The following is a 27,466-nucleotide window of genomic DNA, read 5'->3' as shown; positions in this document are numbered from 1 at the left end:
ATTTCCAGGCTAGGAAAGTAATATTGGCTTGCTGCTGATGTATCTTCCCTGAGACAATGGAAATTGAACCAATATTTCATTGTCATACAAGCGCTTCATATGTATACATCATGGTTTGCTGTAGAAAGTCGATGTAGTATACGAAATATGAACTGGCAGAACAGACAATACATATACTCCAATACCAAGACCATTTTGATGTTTTTTTCATATGAATAGATCCCAAACTCTGTGCTGAATAATTCCATAATATATCTTTATAAGGGTTGGTACCTAATTGTATTCCCATAGAGTAAAGCCTCATGCTCACGTCCGTGCAGTATTTATGGTCGCGGACTGTCATCCGCATTTTCAGGCCGTGCTCACATTAAAAAGTATAGGAGAACGGTCCGTAAATGCAAAAAATAGAGCATGTTTTGTTAACACATCATTTTTACAGCCCGGACACTTACCCGTAAATTTACAGGAAGGTGCCCATGACCCATAGAAATTAATGGATCAGTATTTTTATCCGCAATTACGGACACCTTAAATTCTAAAATTCTGGCTTCCTGCAACCACCACTAGGGGGAGCTGACAGTATATGGATCTATACAGCTCCCAATGCACTTTTTAAGAAGCAGATATCCAGTAAACGTCAGCTGTGAACATCATTTTGGTTTTTTTAAAAGCTACAGGTCCAAAATTCTGTACGGACTGATTTCTGAATTCATTTTGCAGCTTCGTTTTTTTTTATACAAAGTTCCAAATCCCCTGCATAGAGATTGGGGGAATTTATAAGACTGCTGTTTCATACCCCGGCCCTTCTGCTGAGCTCAGCACTTTTGCGTCATTTGCGACTTTTTTACACAATAAAGCTGCCGTAATAAAGTGGATAAATTCCCCCTATAGAGTTAAATGATAGAACTCTGGCTACCTGCAGCAACCACTAGGGGGAGCTTAGGAGCTTACTGCAAACTTTATACATTGAACCTTATAATTAAATACTATGCAATTAACTCCTAAGTTGTTCTTATTATCTATGTTCTTTTTCCCCATTACTGTGACATTGCATCTATGACAATATATACAGTATATATAATGTGAGGACTCTTTCTCTTTACAGACGATTTTCTTTAAGGGAAATAGAAGGTCCAAGATCTTTCCTCATAAATCCTGACTAATTAAATCCTCTGCACTGAATAAAATATATGATATCAGAAACCTGGACATATTTGCCAAATAGCAGCTCTGAGACGAGTCTTAGACCTCATTCACACGGCAGGGTTTCCCGTCCGGGTGCCGGCCGTTCATAAATCGGCCGGCACCCGGCTGCATTAGGAATGATAGACCCCTAATGGGGCTATTCACACGACCGATTTTTTGACGGCCGGAAAATCCGGCCGTCAAAAAATAGGACATGCTCTATCTTTGCCCGGACACCCGGCCGCCCGGCTCCCATAGAAGTCTATGGGGCCGGGTATTACACGGCCATCACCGGAATGTGTTCCGAGTGATGGCCGGGTTTCCCGGCGCTTGCGCTCTATCTCCTCCTCCTCACAGCGCAGAGTGCATGTGAGGAGGAGGAGTTGATGCCATTCTGACGAATGGCATCGCTGCACACTGTGTTGCAGGGCCGGGGTATACAGCAGGTGGAGGGAGCGCTGCGCTGGCTCCCTTCCCCTGCTTGTTAAAAGCACCCTGGCTCGGCGACACCTTAGATGGCGCCGCTAGTAGCAGCAGCTGCTGCGGCTGCTACTACTGCAGCGACGCCACTATAGCAGAGCGGGGAGGTATCTCCCCGCTCTGCTATGTGCTAGCCGCACTTTAGCTCCTTGAAGGAGCGGAATCCCCGTGTGTTCGGGGATTCCGCTCCTGGACAGAGCGCTTGATGTCTCTGTCCATATCTGGGCAGTGACATCAGGGGAAACTCCTGAAGCGGAATCCCCGAACACATGGGGATTCCCCTTCAGGAGCTGCCGCTGATGTCACTGTCCGGATCTGCCCGGCCCGGCACGGATGCATAACTTTATGCAAACCGGCCGGGCAGAATGGCCGATTTTACCGGCCGGCACTCGGGCTCGGACCCGACCCGGTCGTGTGAATCCCGCCTAATAAATGATTAAGTGTTGTCCTGAGATTTGCTGAGTCAGCGTGTGGAATTAGAGAACGCAGCATCACCTACATGATAGATCCTACAGAATATCTACTGCACATCAGGGGTGTCTGCTTCATAATACTCAACCCTCCCAATAGTCTAGATCAGAATAGTCCCAATACACAAACCACAAAAGGTGCGGGGCTCGATAGGTCTGATAGGACACGTCCCCTAGTAAAACACTCGGCAATTACACTAACCGAGACCAGTAAACTACACCCCTGATCTGCACAATGACCTTTCACAAAGTTGCACAGAGGTTTCCTAGACTGTACATAAAGCTGGCCATACTATGGAGAGCGTCCGGCTGAACAATCTCTTCTAACTCCCCCGTAAACTTGATACAAACCCTACTGCGACCTCCATGTTTGAAGTCCAACATGCCCGATCAGGAAGCTCCCATACACATTAGCTCATTGTCTGACGCATTTATTAGCACGTTCTTGGTCTTTGTATGGCCAACTAGTTGAACCAGCCAGGCTAGATTAACCCCTTAACGACAGCCAACGGCTTTGCAAATGTGACATGGCACCAAAAACGATTCCAGCAAAACTTGAGCTCCAACAGCCAAATTGTGCTTCTTCTCTTCTGCACCCTGCCATTGGTCCAAACAGCAGTTTATTACCACATATGGGGTATTGCCGTAATCGGGAGAAATTGCTTTTCAAATGTTGGGGTGCTTTTTCTCCTTTATATCTTGTAAATATTGAAGATATCTACATTTTATTGGAAAAAAAATTTGATTTTAATTTTTACATCCTAATTCCACTAAATTTAGTGAAAAACGTGGGGGTTTAAAATTCTCACTATACCCCTTGATAAATTCCTTGTGGGGTGTAGTTTGCCAAATGGTTTCTCTTTGGGGAGTTTCCTCTGTTTTGGCACCACAAGACCTGTTCAAACCTGACATGGCACCTAAAATATATTCTAATAAAAAGGAGGCCCCATAATCCACTAGGTGCTCCTTTCCATTTGAGGCCTGTGCTTCAGTCCAGTAGCACGCTAGGGCCACATGTGGGATATTTCTAAAAGCTGCAGAATCTGGGCAATAAATATTGAGCTGTGTTTCTCTGGTGAAACCTTCTGTGTTACAGATTTTTTTTTTTATTAAAACAGATCTTCTGCAAAAAAAAAAAAATTTTAAATTTCACCTCCACTTTGCTTTAATTCTTGTGAAACGCCAAAAGGGTTAAGAAACTTTCTAAATGCTGTTCCGAATACTTAGAGGGTTGAAGATTTTTTAAATGGGGTGATTTATGGGGACTTTTTAATGTATAAGGCCCTCAAAGCCACTTCAGAACTGAACTGGTCCCTGAAAAAAATAGCCTTTTGAAAATTTCTTGAAACTGTGAGAAATCGCTGCTAAAGTTCTAAGCCTTGTAACGTCCTGGAAAAATAAAATAATGTTCAAAAAATGATGCAAACATAAAGTAGACATATGGGAAATGTGAACTAGTAACTATTTTGTGTGGTATCACTGCCGGTCTAAAAAGCAGATACATTTAAATTTAGAAAAATGCAAATTTTTGCAAATGTTCTCAAAATTTTGGTATTTTTCACCAATAAACACTGAATGTATCGACCAAATTTTACCACTAACTTAAAGTATAATGTGTTACGAGAAAACAGTCTCAAGATCGCTTGAACAAATAAAAGCATTTCAAAGTTATTATCACATATAGTGAGTCACGTCAGATTTGAAAAAAATGGCCGGGTCCATTAGGCGAAAACAAGCTGTGTCCTTAAGGGGTTAAAGAGGATCTGTCACTAGTTTAGTAATGCCCAATCTCTTAGCTCATCTAATGGCGCTGTCACACTGATCATACTAGTGAAAATTGTGTCCCAAAAATTATTATTTGAAAAGTTATGAGCTTTTTTTTAAATATGCAAATTAGGCTATACTAGACGAGTGGGTGTCACCACCAGCGATTCTCCTGAGGTGGAGCTTCCTCACAGCCTCTGACACCGTCCAATCAGCATGAAGCTGCTTCACACAGTGTAAGAGACTGAGGCTGGAGGGAAGGGGGATCACTTCAAATAGCCAGATCTCCGGCTGTGGACCACCTAGAACAGCGGTTCTGGTGGCATATGAAAGTGGAGATTCTAATCTTTCATATGGCATCAGGATGGCATCGCATGTCTAGCTGTGAAAAAACCGGAGGTATCACCAGTTGAATACACAGTCGGGAATGGAAGCTGTATACTACATGATCACACTGTGTTGCTGGGCTCGGAAGAGAACTGTATGATGCTGATTGTACAACGTCATACAGAAAACATTACACCGCCCAGAGAGAAAAGATAGTCACCTCCCATTTGGCAAGTATAGACAAATTATCATATTTAGTGTTTTAAAAGTTTTTGATTTTTTTTTACACTGGAGTTATCAGCATCATAGCGGCTATTCGATTAGTTAGGAGATAGGGAATTAATAAACTGGTGACAGATCCTCTTTAAACATGGCCATACACCTTCAATAGCTGAGCATGTTTGCGTTCTCAATGGGAATAGGGGAATTATGCGGCTGTCAGACGCCTCTGGTGGCGACTCATCTTCCTTGAGAACAAAGGATAATTTTTTCCCCCGACATCTTCTAAATGAACATTGGCTGATGATTTAATACACATTAGATGGTTGGCCAACATTAGTTTAATGTGTATGGCCACCTTAATTTATACTGCAGCTTCGTGCCGTAAAGCATCATGGTCTCGAATTTCCAGACCATGGAAAAGGAAATTAAGCGCAAAGAATAAACCAGTAAGGCCTCATGCACATGACCGTAGCCATCTGCACGGCCGTGATTTTCGAGTCGGCCGGCCGCGTCCATTATTTCCTATGAGCATGGACTGCAGAACACGGCCGTAATAAGACATGCCCATTCTTTCTGCGGTCCAGGCTCCTGAGCCATGCACGGACCGTGAAAACCACGGTCATGTGCATGGCCCCATAGGAATGAATGGGGCCACAATTCTCCCGTGGATTTTTGGGGGAATTGCGCCGGCGAAAGCACGTTCGTGTGCATGGGGCCTAAGGCTGGGTTCACACCTGCGTTTGGGGTTTATGTTCTTCTGTTTCTTTGCAGGAGCTGAACAATAAAAAAATAAGAAGTGCCGGATCCATGGCATGACGGACAACAACGCCTGACGGAACCCATTGACTTTAATGGGTTCTATTGGGTTTCCAACATGGTGTCTATCGCTTTACCGAAAAAATAATATTAAATAGGGAACATGGACGTCATAGAGGTGGGTCCCCTGATTGGAACAATTCTATTAGCAGACAGAGCATTACTTAGAAAGAGCACCTCCTGCTTGGCCCTGGCATGTATGGACACCCATTCATAGCAGCATATCATCTGGTATGGCCGGGGTTTCAGGAGTTGGACCTGCGACGATCAGCTGATCACTGGAGCGGCTTCCTTTAATAAGTAATGTAGTTTCTGGCAGGTTTTTAGGTACTGTAAGAAGAATACACCCCACAAATCTAGTTATAATGGGGCAGGCCCTTTCCCCTCAGCTCATTGAAGAACATACTCCAATCATTGTCAGCTTCTTTCCGGCCTGAAATGGCTGATAACAGAGAACAATAGATTGCATTAAACTGCACAGCAAATAGAGATAAACGTTAGGTTAAAGGGCCATTTATACGGGCCAATGATCGGGCAAAGGAGCGTTCATACAAATGTTCATTCCCTGTAAAAATGTCAGCGATCAGCCGATATACAAGCAAGCGCGCTCTCGTCAGCTGGATACATCTTTTATGCAGCCTATAAAGTCATTGTTGCAAAATGTTGCAAAGTGTACGGGGACCAAACGATCATATAAATGATCGTTCGTTCCTATAGTTTGCATCCGCCTGTGTAAAGGGCATTTAAACGAGCGACGATCAACTTGTTATATCGGCGATCGTTATTGGCAGAAGTCTGCCCGTGTAAACCAGCCTTTAAAAAATTTATCTAAATGTGTAAAAGGTCTATTAGGCCGGGTTCCCACGTAGCGTAAACGCTGCAGAATTTCCACAACGGAATTCTGTGCCGAAATTCCGCAGCATTTACAGTAGCAGCAAAGTGGATGAGATTCAGAAAATCTCATGCCCACACTGCGGAAAAAAACGTAGCGTAAACATGAATAAATTGACCCTCGGTGCGGAATTTAATGTACATAGAGTACCGCTGTACCCTAAGTACAAGCATGAGCACTAGTACATCAATCACATAGAGATCAGCGGGGCCGGTCACATGACGAAAAGTCGTATTGTCATCAAAGAAGACTGCGCAACTAGACTTCCGGTCCCGCGGCAGCGCCATTATAATCTATGAAAATCTCATAACCAGCACAACGTGGGATCGGAATGTATATCAGCGAGTAAACTCACATACTGCAGTGACTACACTGCTAATAATTTTTGGTCCCCGCATAACCCCTTTAAGAAACCTGTAAGACGGTACACTAATTAAAACATTTTTAAAAATTCTAATAAAAAATATATATAAAATATATATATTTTTCTATTTATTAAACCAGGATGATTCTAACATCTTAGGCTCCGTTCACATTTGCGTCGGGGTTCCGTTTATGGGGTGGGTTAATAGCCTCATCCCCTTTCACTATCTTGTCCGGACTGCAATCCTATTGCTGAGCACTTGGCTATTGCAGTGGTTACTTCTATCCCTGTATAATATATGGATTCTGCAGCAGTGATAACCAGGAGGATCAATGATGTGGGGTTCTCCATCTGGGAGGGGTGGAGGCTGTGCCTACAAGGAGTGTGGGCATCCCCTGAGCTGTGACAGGCAGGCTGGCAGGCAGGGATTGTATTGCAGTCACTGGTGTGACAGGCAGATCTATCTCTCCATGCAGCAGCTGAGGAGGGAGGGGAGGCTGGTGTGGCTTTGTGTAGTGGAGACAGACAGCAATTGAGGGAATAATAAGGCAGTGCTGGATATAGAGGCGTGGTGCATGGACTATTATATGTACTCTGGATACAAGCAGTGCTGCTGACTGCACCTCCTCACCCTGGACTGCACCCCATGTGTAGCTGCAAGCCAGGGGAGTCTCTATAGAGGACCTGCTCCACAACAAAGAGGTAGGGTCCCATTTTTTGTATATGCAGCAGGGACAATATCCTATGACTATGTGGACATACTGAACAAGTACATTGCATGTGGAAATTCTGCATCTATTAATGGCATGTGGTGCTGGTTGGTTGCTGTCACCCTCTGCTTTAGTTACATTGTACATGATGGATGCTGCTTAGGACAATGAATGTATTATCACCATGGGACTTCCATAGGGTCACAGAGAGACACTCAAGGGATGCCCATTGTCTAGAAACCAGTAAAGCCTGGGGCATTTAATTTGTACTGCATCCCCTCTTATATGTGACAAGGCAGAACTCTGCTGTATTGTGAGTCTGTCCTGTCTAATCACTAAACTGTTGTCAATGGACTAAGAAAGAGAACCAATTAACAGAGACACAATGTAACGAACATACAGAGTATTCTACAGAGACCTGACCCTTCCCTAACTACATATTATTATTATTATTATTATTATTACTATATCTATTATTATTATTATTATTATTATTATTATTATTATTATTATATCTATTATTATTATTGTTACGTTTATTTATTTATTTTTTATTATTATCTTATATTTATATTCAATATTATATATCTACTGCAAGGAGTTGAAAACAGTTTAAGAATAATAACAACGAATATATATACAGTGTGTGTGTGTGTGTGTGTGTGTGTGTGTGTGTGTGTGTGTGTGTGTGTGTGTGTGTATTTACCTACTTCATAAGCTTTTTACTATACTGCAAAAAAAATTATATATTGCTATACTGTGCTATATTGTCATTCATATGGACAAGAAACTAAATCAGATGTATGATGATAGATAGATAGATAGATAGATAGATAGATAGATAGATAGATAGATAGATAGATAGATAGATAGATAGATAGATAGATAGATAGATAGATAGATATTAGATAGATAGATAGATAGATAGATAGATAGATAGATAGATAGATAGATAGATAGATAGATAGATAGATAGATAGATAGATAGATAGACAGACAGACAGACAGACAGATAGATAGATAGATAGATAGATAGATAGATAGATAGATAGATAGATAGATAGATAGATAGATAGATATTAGATAGATAGATAGATAGATAGATAGATAGATAGATAGATAGATAGATAGATAGATAGATAGATAGATAGATAGATATGAGATAGATAGATAGACAGACAGACAGACAGACAGACAGATAGATAGATAGATAGATAGATAGATAGATAGATAGATAGATAGATAGATAGATAGATAGATAGATAGATAGATATTAGATAGATAGATAGATAGATAGATAGATAGATAGATAGATAGATAGATAGATAGATAGATAGATAGATAGATAGATAGATAGATAGATAGATAGATAGATAGATAGATAGATAATATACCAAAAAGATGTCAGCCGCACAGTCTAAAGAGTTGTGGATGGGTACAGGCCCGCCAGGGTCGCGACCATAACACCCAAACAAGTAGGTCCATAGATGGTCTTTGGCACTCTCACGCTTTCTGGGTTATTTTTGCCTCTTTCCATAGTGCCAGGGTTTGTAGCTTCGCAAAAGTGACTTCATTAGAGATTGTGAGTGGGTTCTGACTGCGGACAGTGGGTTTTGCACTCTCAGGCTCTTCTCTCCGGTGATAGATTTGCCCATTAGTTGATTGTATTCAATAATGGTTTGATGTCACAGAGAACTGCAGTGCAGATGAGGCCGCCCATGGCCACAAAGGGTTACTTGTCTTGATTAACGTTACTTCTAATGCAGTTTGTCATATGGTCTGGGCAGTTCTGTCCCCTCAGTCCTCACTGTCTGGGGTACTCAGTGTGATGTTTGCTTGTGGAAGGGGAATAAACCATTGTTTTATAGTGTTGTGTCTGTGTCCTACCTAGGCTGGTCATTTACTGCTTCCAAATTGACAGATTTATAATTTGCTTGGATTGGCTGATAACATAGAGCAGTAGTTTATAGTCTGTCAGACTGGAAAAAATTTGTAGCACCTGCGCCAGCATTCTTACCCCCATGGGGTACCTGCCATTGACATAAAGGAAAGTTCTATCTTGAAGCCACTTTATTAGTGTCACGATCTGTGGGTATGTGGACCCACTGGGCCGTACCGCCGTAGCGGGATAGCAGCTGGCCAACATGATACCAAGTCAATGTCTATAGTTTGAATAAGGGTACCTGTGGTAATTCAGACAGTAACGATGATAGGCTCAAATGGAACCTTGGCAGTAGGCAGACACCAGGCGCGATGTAACACAACAGACGTAGTATACGGCACAACACGACTCCAAATCTCTATGGCACAGGAACAAGGTAGCATGGGATACAGGATACAGGTAGCAGGTACGGGAACACTGGGAACTGGAAAACACTAAGGGACCATTTGCAAAGACTAACACAGGGTAAAAACAACAACACTCAGGCAATGAGGGAAGGGGCAGGGCCCTTCTTATAGTCCAGGGTGAGTATGGGCTAATTACATATTTACTTCATGTGCCCACGCTGGCCCTTTAAGGCTGGGCACGAGTGTGCACGCGCACCCTACGGGACACAGCAGAATGAACAGATCCATGGCTGCAGCCGTCGGGCGGTGAGTAATCCCGACGGCCCGTGGCCATGGGTATTACAATTAGGGATTGCAATATTAGCAATTATCCAATATATTTGCATTACCAGGAAGCGATATGATAGAGATAACAGGACAGCTGAGTGGACTTTGAATTTAGAGCCTTTTGCAAAGTTCATCATCACATTACAACAATTGCTCCTGGCGCTTGTATTCTGCTGATGGCACAGAGAGGGCGGTCGTAGGGACTTTGTGCTTCCCACAGCTGCCATTCTCTATTAGTAAAATCGCGAGCTCTCATAAAAGGAGTGACTCAGGTCATAGATATATAAAAAGGAATTTCTCATAATGTAAGTCCCCAATATGCTGTTTAATGTGTCTCCATATGTTGCATATGGGTTTTAATATTAGGACGTTACATGATGTACTTACATTACCCAAAGCCAAACCAAGGAGGGGAAGGTAAAGCATTTTCTCCGTAGCTTGTCAAAAAGCTATAAACTTTTATCTCCATTGATCTCTTTCTTTAATGTTCCTGTATCTCCCGTAGGCTTCATTGGGGAGTGACCACACAATCCGGGTCAATGGGGTCCCAGCGGTCAGACCCTTTATGTGATCTCCAATTGATATGCCATACAGTTACTTGTCGGAAAAGTCTTTTAAGCTGGCCATAGATATAAGATATGGCTGTTGGGTCTGCCTGATGGATCCATGAGGGCTATTATTGGGGGGGGGGGATCGGACAAGTTGGATTTAAACTTGCCCCAATCCTTTGTTCTTCCTATAGAGTTGTGCTTCCAGATGCGTCTGACGGCCACTTATCCCCTGACCCGAGTGTGCACTTTCTTAAGTCTAAAGTCAGACACCACTTATCTCTGTGGAGGCAAAAGGATTCGAAAAGAAAAATTCACACTGTTGGATCCATGTTGCCAACAATCGGACCCCTAAAGGCATCATAAGCATTACATTGCTGGTGGATACCAATAATGATTGGTGGATCACCATCACCATCTACGACCAGGTTTAAAGGGGTTGTCTGCTTTACAAACTTCTTAAATGCTCTATGAAGACACGTTAAGCTGAAGGAAGGGGGAGCTGATAGCTAGAAAGACTCATGACTTTTTTTTTGTAATGCTCTGTAGTGGTACTGCGGCACGGAAGTGGTACGGGGGCTTCCTCATGGTCAAGGTGACCTGCAATGTGAGAAGGGGCTGTACAAATCAGACAATCCCAATTGGGGGAAAAACTTTGTGCCCATGACGATGGTAAGATTGCTCCCAACTGGTGGAAATTGGTTCCATTGACATCCGAGGGTGAAAATTTGGAGTGGTCATTTTTGGTGGTGGAGCCAAATTCTTTTTGGAGCTGCTAGCAAGCTCAGACTCTACAATGGCAAATTCCACTGGCAGAATACCCAATGTACGCTGATTTGCTAAGTTGAACAAGTAGACTGAAGACAATTAGGAAGATGTTCCTGCTACAAACCTGAGGAACAATAAGGAACTACAGTAAGCCGCTCCCTGATCTGATGAGGACAAGCAAGTGAGAAACAGTCTCTTTGTAGGTTGATTGCCTTTGCTACCACAATCCTTTGTCTTGTCCAAATAAAACCCTGGGTGAGGCATTAACCAAAAGGGCAGCCATGTAAAGGGCAGTACTCAGAAGTCTACTCCAAATCAACGTGGTGATAAAAGCTTTCTACTGAGCAGGTGCTAAAATCACGTACATTGTCACACAGTAGACCCACCCAACGGGGAATCTTTGGGAATTGAAGGAGTGTTTTGTATTCCCAGGTCGGAGGCGCGCCATTACTTATTCATGAGGATTGTCTACATTCATTAATCAAGCAATTTGTCTTTCCAGACGTGTGAATGTAAACAGCAGGAATCATATTCGAGCGCCGTCCTGTTCTGTATAGACAGTATGGGGATTGTAAGTAGCTAATATTCACATATTAAAAAAAATGTCATTACTACATGTGGCGGTGCGGTTTCATTCGGCTCTAGCGGTTGGAAGTTCATTGTGGAAGAGAAAAGATGTTTATTTAAGACTCGCTGGCAGTCGCACAAAGGCTCTTCCTATGTGTAATGACAGAGTAGGAGACAGCGCTTGGGTTATTGTGAGCTTTCAACTTTAAGGCCGGCAACATACAGGAAACGCTTCCTTTTATAACTATTTTGGTCTACACAATTTTGTTTGTTGTTTTTTTAAACTAAAGTATATAGGAAATGTATGGAACATACAGTGTGTGTAAAGAAACAGACTGTGTATGTCTGGTATTCACTCTTGTAGTCCTCCTGCACATGACCAAGTGCCACTCGGGCCGTTTTTCACGGCATATGAGTGGCACTTGATAGTTTTCACTGACCCATTCACTAGTGGGTGAATAGTCTCAGTGAAAATGGACCCGACTCTCCAAGCCGTGGAAACATAGAATGTGTCTTTTATTTCCATGGATCCCAGACGGGACTCGGGCAGCAGACACGGTCGTGTGCATTAGGGCTTACTCTTTATATATTGTATTTCTTTAGCTATAAGGCCGCAGACTATACATCCCTATGGATCCTCCATGCAGCATTGTATTTTCCCCTAAAAGCGGCATGTGATGGAACACGCCACGTCTGCCTTCTGAGATACAAAGGTACACTATGCGCCCGTAAATTTCTATGGCTGCAGTATTACAGGTCCCTAGATCTGTAATATGACTGTGTACTTGAGGGCCTATAGCCGGTCATACACATGCAAAAGCTGTCAGCCGACAGCTATTTCTCTTGACTCCACCATAATCATGCATATTCGGTCACATTTGGCATGTCAGTCAGGAGGGGGATGGTCGGGAGTGCCCCACATACATTAGATTTATGGCCGTTCCTGTCGAATATGGTGGGTTCAACCGATGTTTATATTATGTGTATGGTCTGCTTAAGACTCACTGTTTAAAGAGATTGTCCTATTTGGACAACCTCCTCTTAGGCCTTGTTCACATCTGCGTTAGGGCCTCCATCACAGTTTTTGCTGAAAATACCGGAAACAATAGCGCTGCATGCTACAGTATTGTTTCCAGTAAAACCACGGACACCCTGACGGAAAACCGACAGAATCCATTAAAGGCAATGGGTTCCGTTGGGCGCCGGTTGTCTCCATTGTTCTTAGGAACCTACCTCTGACGGAGCAGAACAACAGAGCCTTAGAATAAAGCCATTGCATTGATGAACTGACTGCTGTGGGTCCGGTTCCTTTAACAATCGGCTCTCAGCCGTTATTGCCGGGGAAGCTCCATGCAGCCCATAATTTACCCTGCATCGGGGCTGGGATATGTAGTATAACATGGCGCCCTTTCAAATGAATAGGTGACCATGTAATACCTGGTGGCATTCAGTCCGCTCTTTGCAGCATCTCTCATTTCTTGCTCAGAGAGGAGAGTCATGAACTGGGGACCGCCGTCTATGTTGTCCATTGCAACGCACTACATTATAGATTTGACCCAACTACATCTATGGCAGTATTCTTCTAGTCCATAATAGTGCGACCGTTGCGAGTGGTTTTGCCATGCCCACGCTAATGATTTTATTCTAATCTGTTGAACATGAAGATTAAACAAGGTGTACTATTTTCTATCACCACTTTTCTGACATATATTTTTTGATAAATATCTCTCAGTGGCATGGGGTGGGCAATCGACAGGTAGTAAAGTTAATATAACAAGCCCTAAAACCTGTTTAGTTTGCAAACACATCTCACCCACATAGACGTAACATCTTGGGCTGCGGTACCAGAAAAAATAGTGCGAACTTGGCCTAACGCATTGTCTAAAGGATTTCAACCAACTAAGCACAGAGGCCCTTATGCGGCATGACTGTCCCAAAGTAAAAGCTGCCATATTCCCCATAGCCACCAGAATCCATGTTTTATTTGTTCAGTGCCTTTTATTATTTTAGTTTTTGCCCATTGCTTATATCGTGCCAACATATTTCAAATTACTACACACAGTCCTTGTCCTCAAGGGTGCACACAATCTAACTTCCCTATCTCACACACTTAAGGCTCTTTTACACAGGCCGCTGATCGGGCGAACGCTTAAACGCTCGTTCCTGATCATTTATCCATGGAAACATGACAGCAATCAGACGACAAAGGAGCAAACGCTTGTTTGTCGGCTGATCGGATCTTTTATGCAGCCTAAAAATTATGGTTTGTCGGCAGCACATCTCCCCGTGTAAACAGCACACAAGAAAATGGTGACAGCACACTGCGAACACTAATGCCACCTAAGCACTACAGATAGATAACTATGCATTACTGCTTTGATCAAATTGTGTGAGCCCACCTGCCACGACAAGGCGACCTCTATAGGTGGGAACCTACGCTGCACATACACCCAGAACTGGGACTAAGCCTACATATACCTGGGGATGGTAGGAACCAGCATTAAACTAATTAAAATCACCCAGGGCAGAATGGGAGGAGTGCAAGATCAAAAAATGGAGGCAGTCACTTACCCCACATATATGAATCACATAAACAACACAAAAGTTTGAACAGCACAATCCAACAAAATGAAACAAAACGTGTATACAGGTGCAAGAACGCCTGTGGCTGCAAATTTATACAGCACACAAGAAAATAGTGACAGCACACTGCGAACACTAATGTCACCTAAGCCACAAAATATAAATAAATATGCATTACTGTTAAATCTACTTACAATAGGGAGGTTGTAAACAGGTCATGTGCTGCCAACAAGGTGCCAACTGTACAAGGAGGAACGATCTTATTAACATCCTTGTAAATAAAGCAAACGAGCGCCGATCAACAAACTATCATTGTGGATCGGCACTCTACTGGCCAGGAAATCTACCCGTGTAAAAGGGCCCATACTCACTAGAGCCAATTTCCTAGGAAGCCAGCTTGTTTTTAGGATGCGGGAGGAAACTTTTGGAAATTAAAAGGGGATTTCTGATTCGTTGTTATGAGTAAGGGCCCTTTTACACCGGCCAATTATCAGGCAAACGAGCGTTCACAGAAGGCTTGTTCCCGATAATTGCCATGTGTAAACAGGGCAACAATCAGCCGATGAATGATCAAGCGCTCGTTGATCGGCTGATTGTATAGTTTTAAATCCTGAAAATATTATCGTTGTCGGCAGCACATCTTGGTGTGTAAACGGGGTGACGTGCTGCCGACATGATAGAAATGTATGAGGACGAGCGGTCGTAGTAATGAGTGAAAGGAGCAAATGAGCACCGATCAACGAGCTGTGTCGTTGATCGGCGGTCATTTACACGGCCCACATCGGGCCGTTTAAGAGGACCTCAACAAGAGTACATACATTTTATTTTTCTTCTGTGAATTTCATATTATGCCGCATTATAAATATCTTTTCGCTCCAGACTGCCATAATGTTTTATACAACAAAAACACAGTGGGATTTAATTAACACCTTTGATTTGGAGGACATAACATTTTCTGAAGTCTTAGGAAAGATTAAAATAGCCGTTTTGCAGCGATAAGTGCGTAGAAGCTCAACTTTTTGATGTGTGCAATTAAAACTATAAGTTTAAAGATCATTTTACCTGCTGGGATGAAGTCACTTTGGGGCAAGTGAAAAAGTTAGGTACCAACATAAGAAATATGCATATGGATCCTTCTGTACTATCACAACATACTTATGTGGACACTGTTGGGGCCGAGTGGGCGTTATTGTGTAGTACTATTGTGTGAGTACCTTCTGTTTTGTGATGCTGCCAAGTGGTACTGCTATATACCCCACTGATGTATCGACACTACTCTATGGCAAATGCGGCAACTTTGTGCTAGGCTTTCTTTGCTCCTTTAGCCCTGTATCTAAATGCCATGGTCGAGGCAAAATGGCCTTTTGGTGCCCTACTGGTAAATAGAACCCAGGGCACATGCCCCGCCAGCCCCCTAGCTACACCCCCGTCTTTGTGAAGCCTGTCAAAATTAAAAGAATCGTCCTTTAAAGACTGTCTCCACTCAAAACTGTAATGCAAATATCTGCCCCTATAACATACCCCAGAAGTCCAGGAAACTGAGCTATGCGGAGATGTTTGTTGAGGTCCTCACAGTGTAGAGTCTGCTTGCACGGTCAAATCTTTTCTTAACTAGTTTGCAAACTATCTCATATCGGCCAAACCACAGAATCCTCCTAAAGGAGGAAAGACCCATCTGTAGACAGCACTGTTTCAGGGTTTTTTCCCCTCATCAACTATGAGATGCCATAGATGCAGCTGATGGGGTTACTGGCTCATTGAAGAGACCCAGTGGGTGTATGGTAACTTATTTACTGGCAATGCTCCATAGGTCTCTTCAATGAAAGCCTGTACCTCCCATGAGCTACATCTAAAGCATCTCATTCAGCCAACCATTACCCTGCTCTGTACTAATGAGGGGCAAGAACCCCCGCAACAGGGCTGTCTACAGATGAGTCTCTCTTTCTTTGGGAGGAGTCTCTGGTTTGGCTGATATGAGCTTGTTTGCATATTATTTTCCCATGAAGCATTGCCTGTAAATTAGTCTCCATACACCCACTGGATCTCTTCAATGAGAGACAGTAACTACCCCCGTGAGCTGTTCCTTAACTGAGGAAAGTCTGCGGGATAAAAAGAAACAACAAAATATTCTTGACCCTTCAGGGCCATCGGTGACCACAGTGTTTCCTCCATGTCACAGGCACGCACAAGAAGACCTAAAGATGCTCCATCCTGCAAGGACCCCATCAAAAAAAAAACAGATCTGATCTTCCTACACCTCTGACATTGGGCAATACGATTTTTTGGTTAACTACAGTCACCAGGTTTTGGGTAGACTTAGGCTTGGCGCTATGGTCTTGTAGGTATGGCTTTATGTAGTCCTTTATTTAAAGCACATGATATACTATTATATTAACGTATGACTTTATCATGTGTAATAACTCGACTCCTCATCTGTCAATTTCTCTTATAGGCCCAAATGTTATTAACTAAATTGATATCTCAGTTTTAATCAGATAAATCCTGTATCTAAGCTGGCGAATCGATGTGGGTCTCATATTTTCAACATTATCCTATGAACCTATTAAATATCTGTTCCTAATGTGCTCACTAACAAGATTTATGCCTGATGTGTCCATAACATCTCTCTCGGCTCCTTCTAGATTAACATCTTTTACTTCACTTCCTCAGTATAGGCCTCATTTACCAAAATGTCTTCCTGGCCATAGCAACCAATCAGGGCTCAGCTTTTATCTCTTAGGGATGGGGCATGCACACGACCGTAGAATTTGCAAGTTTGGCCAATTCACTTCTATTGACCGCGGACACCTTCCCGGGAAGGTTTCCGGTCCGTAGAAAGCCTCCGCAAAAGATAGGACATGTGCTATCTTTTGCTTTTTACGGTCCGTGCTCCCATACTTTATACTTTGTATGGGAGCACAGGCCGAAAATGCGAGTGGCTGTCCGCTGCCGTCGGCGGGCGACTGTGCCAGCAAACACTGGCAGTGATTACGGGCGTAGCCGTGTGCATGAGGCCTACAGCTTATCTGCAAGCTGTAGTTCTGTGAGACAGTATTGATAAATTAGACCCATGTCTATCATTGCTCTGTTGGACGTACCTCTTTGTCCAAATGCACAACAGGTTAAGGTATTTAGACATATAGGTACGTCCAAATGCTCCCACGGGCACCGCTGCGGCGCCTGCTAGATTACCCACGAGAGCATGGTTCTGACCTGACTGTTTAACCATATACCTATAGGGAAAAAGCAAAACAGGGGGTGTCCATTGTTCTCTTTCTGTCGGCCCCAGCATCATAGTCGCATGTCTTTTATATTACACGGCGTAAATTATATGAACCTTGAAATGGTTAATAAAAACTACAACTCGTCCTTCAAAAAACATAAAATATTTATAACCACCTGAATGAGGGATAGCAAAAAAATCACAAATTTCCTTCGGTCTTAAAGGCTGAAAATTGCTTGGTCCTTAAGGGTTCTATAGAAAGTTCTACAGATGTTCCAGTGGCCAAAAAAGTATTTACCCCTGGAAAAAAGAAACTCGGAGGCCCTTTCCAATTCGTACGGAAAGTGGTTCCCACAATCCGCATTATACAATCCTCTAATATAAAGCAATTGATTTTGCGCAAATGATACAGAAGTAGCGGCCGTGTCCAGCGGGTTTTGTTCTCAGAATTTTTAATATGAAGCATTACATGATTATAAATGTCTGAGAGAAATCAATATTCCATTTCAGTAATAATGTTCTCATTTTTCTTCTTGTATACTCTGTGACCCCAAGTCATTTCTCTTCTATCAATGATCTTATAGGAAGAATTTGAGTCTCGGTAAAGGCGCGGTCAGGTCGGACATCTCAGCTGTTTTTAAAGTCCGTGAAAGTTTTACGCTATGTCATTAATTGCTTGTAGTGTCAACTAGAAAGACGGCGCTCCGGCAGCACAATGTCCAGAGGGAGATCTGGGTTATTAGTTTACCCGCAGATTTACAGCATTGTCCTAAAAGATATTAATTAGTGTAATCTGAGGTCATGAGGAAGCGCTCCAAATTCACACAGGATTATGGGTATTTATTACAAATCATAGGGTGACTACAGTACAGGGCAGGACCGGCTTTAAGGGTATGTGGGCTCACGGGTGATAAGTCACAGCGGCTCTCTTGCCCACTCCAATCTTGGCTTGACAAGTGTAAAGAATGTTTACCCATATTGCCGTCGGCCCAACAAACCCAGTGGGCCCTGGCATCTGCCAAGGCTTTCCTGGTGCTGACGCCAGTCCTTGTACAGGCCACTTATATGTATCAAGAGAGTGTATCATTAAAAACCTCCCCTCCCGCTGTAAAGAGTCCTGAGTAAAGGAGTAGCCCACTGCTGGTTGGCACCATCCCTTACCCCAATGGGTGGTGACAACCTACACAGGTCTTCTCCTCCTCATACACATGAGCGAACACAGGATCGGGACACCAGCCTGAGGATCATACTGTAATTCTCACCTAGAAAGGATAAGGAGGTGGCAACAAGTGCCGGACTTCGACAAGTGTCGGGGTAGGTGGGTGCACCAGCAATGGGCTGCTCCATTTTAGTTTGTCTTTTGTAGATACAAGGCAAAGCATCTAGATAGAAGAAGATTTAGTGCCACCACATTGATGATCTCCAACCTTGGACTCTCTTGAGTTTTGCAACAGCTGGAAAACAACGAGTTGCATGTGTCATCTTGAAAACGTCAGCACTTTATAAATATGCAAAAATATGGAGCTAAGGAAACAAATGATGCCCACTAAGGTCAGCTGGATGCATCCCTGTCTACATGAATAATAGACATGCGCCAATTTGGAGGTTGAGGACACCTTTATGAGTATTTTAATAATAGTGGCAGTCCATAGAGTGTATGACAAAATAAAAGCTAACTTGTCCCTTAGGATGATTTTGGTGATGCAACGTAAGGTAAGCTTGTATGGCAAAGTACCATGAAACTCCACCTTGAGGACCATATCAGCGAATTGATTAAATAGGATTCCCCTAATATAGTGTTTTTACATCCGAGTTGAATCATTATTGTATCCGAGTGCGTTCTGTTCTTGAGGTTTTTTTTTACATCCGTATAGCATCAGTTATCATGACATTTTCACATCCGTTCCTGCTTTCTTTTCAGTATCTACTAGCAACCCATCCGTGAAAAATGGACCGCACTTGGATAGCGTCCATATGCTGTCCAAATTTTTCATGGACCCATTGATTTGAATGGGCGAGTCTAGCACAGGAATGGACAGAACATGGACGAGAACAACGCTCGTCTGAATAGGGCCTAAATGATAACATTTTGGCTGCCAGGTGCCACCACTAGAGGGTGCTTAGAAGCCTATTGCATACGTCTCCCATATGCACTAACCTCCCCCAAGTGGTGTTAGTAAGGAGCCAGTATATTTACTAGAGTTGTCCTTTACAGGGACTGTCTACTTTAGAAACCCAATTTTCCTACACCCTGTTAGGGAATTCTAAGTTAATACAAGGGGGGGTGGGGGTGTTCAGGATCCCCGTGTCTTGGCCAGAGTGGAGAACGGTTACAAAGAGTGTCTCTCGCTTTGGAGGACCTGTCCTGCATTACACAGACAACACATTGATGTGAATGGACAAGGTGTAATACTTAATTTCTCCTGTGGTGGCGCTGCAGGGAAACTGAACACATACTGCCAGGTTTCCCCACAGATAACAGCTGATCGCTGGGGGTCGCAGCAGGGGGACTTTTTGTGATCAGTTTATTGTCAATGGACCCTTCTAACAAGTAGGGATTGTCCAAGGCAGGGAACCTCTTTAAATATATTTATTTTATATAAAATCCCACTACAGCACAGAATACAGTCCTCTGTAATGGTGATCGATCTTATACATATGACAAATATGTTGTTTCCAACAAAACTCTCCTTTTTCCGTACAAATGACAATATCTATTTGCATGATATTCATTTTGGATTATTAAAATTCCAAATGAGTTTTCACATTATCGGAGCATAGGACAGGAGAACGTTTCACAAATTTGCTTGTTAATTGAGTTTCTAGCTTTGTGCCAGTAATTGCATCCCACTAATTTATCATCCCAAATGAGCTTTATATTTTCTGCTTTTTATTACCAATTCCAATGAAATTCTTCCCATTTGGGTAAATTCAGGTCTCTTTGAATAAGTTTTTTTTAAATAAGATTATTAGTTTCTATCTTGTTTTTACTTTAAAATAGTTCTCCGCTTTGGACAATTCCTTTTTGTTAGAACGGTCCCTAAAAAATAAGCTGATCACAGAGTATCCATCTCCCTTGGGACCCCCAACGATCAACAGTCGGGACTGCGTGGCAGCAAGTATTCAATTCCTCTGCAGCTCCTCCACAGGAGAAATGCAGCATTACACAGTTCCCATTGAGGATAATAAACTGTCCATGTAATACACAGAAGAGCGAGGTCCTCTATGGGGAAGGGGGCCTAGCAGACCTTTTCCCAAGCGCTGTCATTATGAAGTAGGGGTTGGATTTTACCTTCTTGATCCTATTGTTTCGCCCAAGATCAGCGGTGCCAATTGTGCCTTGCACCTGCTTATCCCTCTCTATTGAGATAACACAAGCATTTAGCCAAGCCATGCTCTAACCATCTTATACACATTCATATATTGTTAATCACATTCTCGGCTGTTTACGTATCGCCCATTAAGTAAAATAGAGATCACTGAGGGCGCCCTTGTTTTCGGGATCGGTAAGCTCCCCAACAAGCATTCTTTTAGGGCATGTCTACCCCTTTAAGAATAACTCAGAGGTCCATATTTTAAAGGGCATCTGTTCTAGGACTGATCCACATACTTTCTCATAGTCGCGCCATGCCAGTGTGGAAGCCTCTCTTTGCAGTAGCTCTCTGCTCTGACTGTTAGGGGGTCCTAGTGGCAGACCCCCACTAAGGCGTTAAAAAGCACAGATAATAGACAATATAAAGGCAATAGGAAAAATATTTTTACAATAACATCCTAAAAGCACAAGGCCCATTGATCTGTAATAGTGTTGTGATATCTGATCCACATACCCGCGGTGACAGCTCTGCTATGTCTGCCCCTGTATTACACAGAGGATTGTCTGGCCCTGACTTCCAGTCTTGTTAGAATGACACGTATAATCTAGGTCAGCCCTCCACATCACCCAGACGCTGGTCAGAACTTGGCATCTGTGTCATCGTAACAGTTTCTGGTAAAGTCTCTGTGTCATGAGGTCAGTACAGTCACTTGTGATGCAATCGCTCATAATTTATTGTATTTAAAGGCGTTCTTCATTTTTGTAATAAATAAAGTTTATTGAAACGAGGACTTAGTTGGAAGATAGGTCCTGCAGGAATGTAGGAGCAGATCTTAGAGATGGGTTGGAGTTGCAGATGCAGCAGAACTTGATTGGTCAGATGCAGCAGAGCTGAGTATGTCATTTCGTGCAATGTGCCTTGTTATCAAATTATGCTGTCTGTGATTTTTCATAGGAGTTCTGGTCACCTACTAAGTTATCTGAGCTAATTATCACACTGCAGAAAAAAACATATTCAGCTCTGCTACATCTGTAAGTTAGATTTCTAACTTTGCTAGGCCCCTACTGACCACTAGGGGCTCCCAGCGATCTATTTGTTGGTGGGAAAGCCACTTGTAACAGATACTGGGTGACTACCCCCAATAGCAGCCATTACAGTGCCCATAATTTTGCCCAAATTGTTGCCAAGTTTTCCGCACACCTTTAATGACATATACCGGTACATTTACATTGTTTTGCAGAGTTATATTGGATATTGCTAGCTCTGTTTTTTTTTTTTTCCTTACCTGTGTGTCAGTCTACACTGCGGTTTTTGCATTCTATTCATGAACCAACAAGCTCAGGATGAACAGAACTGTTGATCTTACCCAGATAGAATATTTTAAACTGTACTGGAGTTCTGGAAATGTAAATGGTAAGATGAATAATGCTCATCAAATCTTTTTATATCAAAACATGTGGTTATCATCAGTAAGTAATTCTGCCTCTGTGGCTGGAGGCCTCCTCCTGGAAGAGGGTTACTCCTCTGAGAAATAGGTAGGGACCAGACCACACTTGTGGAATGTGCAGTATTCATCCCACCTACGCTTTTGGGAATACATAATAATAGATAACGGTCGGAATAAAGTTTTTTATTTCCCAGCTAAACCACCGCCTCTGTATCAGTGTGTGCTGTGTGTTCTTAATGGTTTACACTCCTTCAACCCAACCCTTCCCATGTGTTAAAATCTTTTCTTTGATGTGGAAAATTCATTTGGAATATATTAAAATGTGAATAATTATTTTCGCACATTTCACCAAATGCACAGATAGTATTAAAGAGAACCCGTCCTCTCTCCTAACATGTCTGTTTTAATAAGTACTTGCAAAAGAAAAATGTCTTAGAACTCTGCGTTGTGCTGCTCCTCTGTTATTCCTCCTGGAAATGTATCACTAAATTGACAACTGGGCGTTACCATTCCCCTTGTCAAGGAGGCGTGTCCATACACAGTCTGACTCTGTCCAATCAGTGCCAACAATGTCACTGTATAAGGACACACCCTGTTGACAAGGGAAATTGTAACGCCCAGTTGTCTATTTATTCAGTAATTTTCAGGAGGAATAACAGAGGAACGACACAATGCAGAGTTCTAAAAAATTATGCTCCATAATTGTTATTTTATGGGAAATGCAAGTATTTACTAAAACGGATATGCCACCAATGTTTTATTGGCAAGGTCCGACCACTGTGACCCCCACAGGCCGCTACTTTAAAGTGGCAGCGGCCCTAGGAAAGTGCCGATCCACTTAGTCTCCTGTGGGCTCTGCACTCCTTTTTTCGGAAGCTGCATTAATGGCCGACCGTGCGGCCACTCGGCAAAGAGTGGAGACAAAGTGGCACATCGCTTTCCTATTGCCGTTGCCACTTTATTCTAGATCAGATATTGGTGGCATATACTAGAGATATGCCACCAATGTTTATGTTTGAGATCGAATGGAGCTGACCTGCAATACCAGACACAGCCCACAGTGGCGCTGTTTCTGGAAGAAATGAGCCATGTTTTTCTATTTTTATACAACCCTTAAAGCAATAGTAGATATTTACTTGGACCTGGTAATCTGTACTGCAGAGTGTACGCAGCTTTCCCGCAGAGTAGCACCTTTAATGGTAAATAACGCTCAGTTTATAGCAAGTACAACGTGTTAAGAAATGCAAATAAAGCGACAGAAATAACTTCTTCTCAGTGCGGATCCTGAGGTCTCAGGTTATTTACTTCATTCCTCTTCACAGTTCTGGGGTGTTACTTTTCTCTGTAACATTAAGACGAGATTTTGATAAAATGTTCTGTGGATTTAATTCGTTCTGTGACGATGAATATTTTAGCCAGTTTTTCTGAGCTTTGATAGGTGACAAAATATAAAATGCTTGTTTAGTCCTAGAAGGAACAGTTCTGCTGAAACTGCATGTAAAACTGAAGATTAAACCCATCCAGAGAAGGGCAACAATGACCCAAGATCTGTGGGCTTGGGTCAGCTTGCACAAGGAGAGCTGCAGTGTAAAGCATGGAAGAGGAGCGTAGTAGTAGCATGAGTCTCTTGTAAGACAGGAGATGGATTTCAGACTACCGCAGACTCACATTAGACATTACAGCTAAGGCCCTGTTCACATCATGTTTTGTGTTCAGCATGTACATACACTCTAAAAGCGTTCATAGGGCTTCATTGTCAGAGTGTCCCATTGGCCCCCGTCCGGCCGGTATACATCAGTACACCGCAAAAAAAAATAAAAAAATCACCTAGTAGACGATTATTTCATCCGGCAAAGTCCAGTAAAAAAAAAAGTATATGTTAAACGTATACTTGTTTTTTACAATGGGACTTTGGATCAGTTCACACAGAGTTTTTTGGCGCTAATTTTGATGCAGAAACCAGAAAATGGCCAAAATTGCCCCCCCCCCCCCTTTCTTGCCGTGGTTTCCGGCTCTGACCTCCCATTGAAATCAATCGGAGGCAGAAAAAAACAGCGGCGCTCGTTTCTGAGTGTTTTTCCTAAAGGAATTCTGAGGCAGATTTTTTCTGCCTGCAGAAAACTTTGTGTGAACAGGGTCTTTGGGTGACGCCGGGTGCCAGTGTATGGCATTCGTCACAGGCCTGTGTTAAATGTATACGTCTGGAAGCCCAGTGACGAACTGTCTAACACTGGAACTCCCCGGTCCGAACTCACTCTTTGCCTGTATCTCCGCTGCACACAACAGCCTTGGGGGATCGGGAACCGGCTTGACCTAAGTAACGAACTGCAGCGGCTAGCGAACACGGATGGCCGGGAGCATCGGTGGAGTGGCCGGGAGAAAATGGCATCACCTCTCTGAATGCTGGGTAGGGGAATCCAGGGAAGCTCCTGGTGTAACGGTTCTTTATATGAGCATGATGTCAGGAGCTTCCCCTGGGCCGCAGTCCCCGGGCAGAGCATCAGGAGTCCCTTGTCTTGGAGATGCTCCTGACGTCACAGCCCATATATGGACAGTTACATCAGGAGCTTCCCCAGGGCCGGACTCTGGCTTTGGCAGCGATGTATACCATTGTATGCCTATACAGTGGGATACACTTCAGCTTTCTATCTGTGGTACATGTTGGGAGTTCTCCTGACGTATATCTCCGACCGAAGGATCAAAGCGTAATGTGAAGGCCACTTTTAGGTATTAGACACGGCGGTATTACAGCTCAGTTTTATCATGGAGCCATAATAGGGCTCCCATTCTAGTGCATGAGGCCTCTACTGTATACTTTCCAACCATCCCATTTTTTGTGGGATTGTCTTGTAAAACGGACCTGAAAAGTGGTTGGGCGGATGCAAATATGCCAAAAAGTTGTCGTTTCTGGGGGGGTCTTGTGTGACTTACAACTGCAGAGCTGCAGTAACCCAGCGCGGCCACGGTACAGTGGTCGGAGACTTCTGCCTCCGGCACCGACAACTGCATAGCTTCTGGTGCCCGTAGGGCGCTGGAACAGCTGATCGGTGCAGGGTGCAGTTGTCGGATCCTCACCGAACATATGTTGATGACCAATCCTGTGGATAGGTCATCAGTATAAAAAACAGCCCCCAACCTAGACAGCCACTTTAGGCGGTTAGGACACATGTCTGACAGAGGGCGGAGCTAAACTGCTGTCTGTTTCCAAAGGCAACCAGCAGAATTTGAAAAGAGGCTATGTCTATGAATAGAGAAAACAACATTAAATAACTCAAAACCGACACAAAATCAGTAAAGCAAAGTATTTGAAAAGATGCTCGACTTTTTATGCAGATTTAACCTGCGAAATGTTGTCGAAAGTGGAATCGCACTTTAAGAAGGGAGCGACCGCCTTTTCATTTTCTTTTGTCGTTTATTAAGTGCTACATGATACACCCTCTTAGAATCCTGGAGAGCCTTTATTCAATGTGAACTTCCGTGATCCTGTGTGAGACGAGTATCTGGCACGGATTCAGATTTACATTCTAACCTTTCAAGATCTCTTAAGAAACAGAGTGTTGCCGTCTTTAGAAATCCGGGTGATTGTTTGAGATGAGCTCAGGGACTGATGGATGATTTTTTTTTTCTCCCTCAAGTGTATTATTTTCACTTGTTCTTTAATCCAAGAGACCATTATACCTATTAAAGGGCTGACACAGACGGTCTGTACAGCACAGCAGGTACCTGTCACTCAGCATAGAATCAAAGGGTCTAATGTCTCCGCACATAACAATGGCTTCCGTATGCTTAGGCGCGCATTTTATCTCATTAGTTTTAGTTCAGGGCTTAAAAATCTTCCCTACTGCCAAGCAAACAGAAGGCGTCCAATTCTGTTAAATATCAAATGCTTATGGTCTCGTTTATGAGTTTTGCAACTTCAGCCTCGGGCTCAAAACGCGTTTTGTATCTTTTTGTAATTTTTTTTTATTGTATTGTTTGTTACTCAGGAAATCCTGTGAGGTTGCTATTTCTGTGGAGATTTGCAATGATGAAGTTGTTGTTTGAATGCGTTCTGTTTTCTTCCTAATCCTCCCCTCCTCCTGTATATATCCCGGGAAACGCTTGTGACTCAGAACATGTTAATAAAACATACGCAGCATATGGTATAGACATATGCAATTGTAGGGACAGTGGATTGAACCGCGGAATATCCCCATAGAACAGAAAGCGATCGCATATGGCGCTGGGCAGCTGTGTCTGGGATAAGTTACACATCGCTACCATCATTAAAAAACGTTGAAATCGTCGTAGTAAATTTTTTTGCATTCGTTTTCTCTGCTGCAAAACATGAAATCGAAAATCTTCATTTTCTAAATAAAATTATATAATGAAAAAAAATGGATCCAGGAGCAATTATTTATATTTTATATTACATACAGTGAAATTCCTTTAATCCGGCATCTGATTACTTAAAAAGATTAATAATCCAAAACCTGTCACTAGGTCATATAAATTGAACTGATTTACTGACCTGAATAGCGCTGTCTCCCTGATTCCAGCGCTGTTTTTCTTTTTTTCTTGGACCCCACCGTTCCAGAGATATGGCCCACTGTTGCATTGTCCTCCTCTATGCTAATTTTCTGTAGTTATCCAACAGGGTGTGAACTACCCTCAAGCTGCCTCGCGCTGATTGGTCAGCATCAGAGGCAGGGAAGCTAGCCCCACCCCATTGGCTAACTACTTCAAATTAGCATATAAGAAGCCAACATAACAGTGGGCCATATCTCTGGAATAGGGGGGTCTATGAAAAAAATAAAGACAGCGCTGGAATCTAGGAGACAGCGCTAATCAGACCGGTTCAACTTACATGACAGTCACATGTCCTCTTTAAGGCTCCCTACACATTATTTGTTTGGCATTTATTTATTTTTTGGGACAAAATAAAGGCATCTTTTTTTAGGAAAATGGTACATGTGTTTTTTATGGCGTTTGTGTTGTTTTTTTGCTAATAGTGTGTTTTATTACTTTCTTCTTTTTTTTGGTGGCATTTTTTAAATTGTAAATCATGTAACTCAAAGATTCCTCTTTGCAACACATGATTTAAAAATGGAAAAAACGCAACAAAAAACACCATAAAAAAAACACGCATTGACACGTTTTTTTAAGAGGCAAAAAAAAAACTATTGAGGTT

General features: G+C 42.8%; 1 protein-coding gene across 1 annotated transcript in view; it reads left to right on the top strand.

The window, feature by feature from the left end:
- The first annotated feature begins 6,975 nt into the window (after positions 1 to 6,975).
- The window catches only part of LOC142658178 (FERM domain-containing protein 4B-like), a 183,952-nt gene continuing 163,461 nt past the window's right edge, over positions 6,976 to 27,466 (top strand). Inside the window, exon 1 of the mRNA XM_075834025.1 lies at positions 6,976 to 7,222. The gene's annotated coding sequence lies outside the window, so the exon portion shown is untranslated. The remainder of the gene's footprint in view (positions 7,223 to 27,466) is intronic.

Source organism: Rhinoderma darwinii, chromosome 7 (genome assembly GCF_050947455.1).
Source record: "Rhinoderma darwinii isolate aRhiDar2 chromosome 7, aRhiDar2.hap1, whole genome shotgun sequence".
Taxonomy (NCBI): domain Eukaryota; kingdom Metazoa; phylum Chordata; class Amphibia; order Anura; family Rhinodermatidae; genus Rhinoderma; species Rhinoderma darwinii.
The sequence above is the reverse complement of the archived record's forward strand: the minus strand, read 5'-3'. Positions and strand labels throughout refer to the sequence as shown.